The following is a 3,634-nucleotide window of genomic DNA, read 5'->3' as shown; positions in this document are numbered from 1 at the left end:
CATTTAAATATTTCCATCAAAAGGAGCAATACATCAATTGAAAGTTTTGGAAGGTTAATGCTGAAGCACCTAAAATTTTTCTCATTCACTTCCTTTAAAAGCCTGTTGTGAAAGCCGTCCAGCACCATTATTATATACAATATTGTTTCATATTTACATTTAGTTTAATAAGTTTCAGTCCTCTATTCACTGCAGATTATTCATTGAGGAATGTGTAAAGGAATTTAGAGTTCCATTCATTCATTTGAAATGCTGTCCCTTCCTTGGTCCATATTCTACAGATTCATATTATGATGAGAGGGGAGCTTTGAGCATGGACTTCATTGATAAATGTTGAATTTTTAATATTAAAATGGTGCATTTTGTTTGATTTTAATTGCACTGTTCCCTTTAAATTGTCTGTCAGAGTGACTGAACACTTAGAAGAAATATTGGTTGAATCATGTGAACAATTGTTCAAAACAAAAACATGATTTATGTTAAACTAGCCAAATCAACTGGTACAATCATTTCTGTCTCAGTTTTCTCCCTATTCCAGCTGCGGTTCACACTACCATCTTCCTCTTTCCTGATCTCCACTCATAGTAATGACACCACATTGATCATAACAACAGACTTTCTAAAGGATAATCATTTCTGATTTTGCAAAATGATTAAAACAATTCCGGGACCAGATTAGTGGAGATAATTTGTTTAACAGAATGCTTCCCCGTGGAATCCTAGGGGAAAACTTCTGGATCTCCAGTGTTGCTCCTTTTACACAAATGTAACATGATTAAAACAGCAGAGAATTGCAATGCTTTCTCCTAATTTGTCATCGTCTCCAGTTTAGAGTGAATGGGGAAGAGCAAATTGCTGAGATGCCCATTGGGAAACTTGTAATGTGTTCAACTGCCTCTGTTCAAAACTGAAGACCATCTATCCAGCCAGATCATATGAATTCAACTTTGACCCAGATCTTTTGCTTGGCAAAACACTTCAATCAGTCCAATTGCTCGGTTACTATTGTGCTCTATGCAGAATATTGCTTTTGCACATAAAAATGTAGCGGATAATTTGAGTTGTAAAATGTCAAACAGATCAGGGCTGAACTTTCTGCCTACAATTGTTGGTCCAGTGAAATTCTTTTTATGGATACCAACTGGTGGTGTTCACTGCCATTTTGGGTGAATGTCCCATTTTTCACCCGAGAACAACCATTCTTGATTCCTGAAGTATAAATAGATGTCCTCCAGCTCAATGCTTGAAAGCAAATAATCTGCATTCAGTTATATCACTTATTTCTCCGAGCAAAGCAAAATGGAATCTTCTACTCTTTTTCTCTTGTTTCCTGGTATTGAGGCCAATTCCGTAAAGTTTTGCTCATCACAAAGTACATTAACATCTGCATTGGCTTCTTCTACACATTAATGTCTTTTTGAAGATGTGATCCCCAAAATTAAATCCAACATTGTCATATCTATGATCAAATAAAGGTTAGACTAAGTTTAAAATGAGTCACTGTCGATGATTATGTTTATTGATCATGGTTTCACGGTCTTGTGCTCTTGAAGAGTTCTGTATACACAGGAGTTGTGGATTGAGATGACCTCTGTAACCATTTCATTTGCAGCCAATTGGAAAGATGCTGAGCTCATTCACACATCCAATTCAAACAAAGCGAGTGAAAGGACAACGTTCTAACAACTACATCCAGTCCTTCCAGTTTAAGATCCACAATTGAGGTTATTTTCAGTTTCTCTCCTATTGTGTTACCAATTTCAGACTGTTTGTTGGGACAAAGAAATAGCATCTCTACCCATGGTCTGAACTTAACTTTTTCTTGAATGCACACTGGTGGTAAATAATTAGAAATGCTGCTTTCTCCAACACTAATATTAATATATCACTCCTTTCGGTCTAAAAATTCTCCCAGCATCAGGCCCCATATCTCAAAAATAGAAACAAAACTAAAAAAGCAGCTGTTAATGTTGCCAGTGATTTGAACATGGTAGATTTCTTGCTTACGATGCACAGGAGACCCAGGAGAGAAACAGAGTCTCAGTGGAAACATAGACAACAAATTATTTTCACACCCAAATGTGACAGTTGCTGTCTGAAACTTAGAATTAGCAAGAAAGTCCTGTATGACCTGCTTAAAGATTTGCTGCAGCTCTGAAATGTCAACTATGTTGAACAAAAAAAGGTTGAAATTACATTCGACTGTCTTGCATTTGACAGACTCCATCCCCTCCTTACTGTAGTCTCATTGAATTATGTTTGGTGGCAGAGAGACACATATCGTTTAGTGCAACAGGCAATTGTATCCTGAACCAAACACTGTCTGAATAAATTGTTCAACTTTTTCACCTAACATTTTTGTTTGCTCTGTTTTGTGTAGTGGTGCAGTATCATGTCATGGTCTGATGTGGGGATGATAGTCATGTCTCGGTATCACAACTAAATGCAGCAGACCATAAACAAACAGCACACAGAACGTCTTTGTTTACTTCCCCATTAGTCCCAGTCTAGCTAGAATTGGATACTGTTACATAGATGGCTAGCAATCACTTTTTAAAGAGTGAATGAATTATTGAAAAGAGAATGTCTCCTGTTTCTGGTTCCAACAGTTGTTGCATTTTGAAGAGTTTTACATTTCAAACCACCATTACCTCGTGTGGCTCCTCTTCTCAAATAAAAATGTATTTATCTTCAGCTTCACCTTCAGCAATACCAGATAGTTGGCTTGTCAGGACAACAGGTTTGATGTGAAGTGCAAATATTGTTAGGTCTCGGTTGTTTCTCATTCAGTCAAGCCCAGAGAATTACAAAATTATGGAGGAAATGAGCCTTTTAAATCAGCAAACGTACATCATGGCAGTAAATGGTAACTGTAAAATCAAATTCTATGATAGGACAGGTTAAGAATTCTTTAAGATGCATGAATGATCCCAAGGGTAGAATTCTAACAGACGAGTCTTATTCCCATTCCTTGTTGTATATTATTCTTAATATGATCAAATGATCTCTAACAATTTAGTTTCCAAGCTTGATCCAGCGGTATCAACAAATTTTAAAAGAGCGCTTTCTTTATAACACATTTGGAAAAATGTTGGGAGATGCATCAGTGGTCCTAAGGGCAAAGTTATTGAAGTGTGTTGGCAGACAGATGGGGGCCAATGAAGAAGTGCACCCTGTCAGGCTTTTGTGTCATCTACAAGTCCTTCTATGACAGTGTCACGAACTTGCTGTCACCCAGATTTCCAGAACCTTCGTGAAACATGTGTTGTAACACAAGAAAACCAAGATAATCAGATGGATTCAGTCTGGTGTTTGCAATCTATTATGTTCTTATTTATTATTAATGTTAGACCTCACATTGCATTACTTCAACCACTCCAGTCCTGTGTGTCCTGGGTCTCACCATGGTTACATATCATGAAAACACAGTGATTTACATCATAAGTATGTAAACAAAAATGAGAAAAGAATTTCCACAGTTAGCGAATGTGACCAGGAACTGCCGAAGGTCCGCAATAGGCTGTGGGTAAACTGTAGCTGTATTCGCATCAACAGTGGTGCCTGACTCATCATTTGATTAGTCAAATGGCAAAGGGGAGCCTGCTGCTCATGTTTACTGACTGTTCAGCCATGG

Source organism: Rhincodon typus, chromosome 40, assembly GCF_021869965.1.
Source record: "Rhincodon typus isolate 14 chromosome 40, sRhiTyp1.1, whole genome shotgun sequence".
Lineage (NCBI taxonomy): Eukaryota > Metazoa > Chordata > Chondrichthyes > Orectolobiformes > Rhincodontidae > Rhincodon > Rhincodon typus.
The sequence above is the reverse complement of the archived record's forward strand: the minus strand, read 5'-3'. Positions refer to the sequence as shown.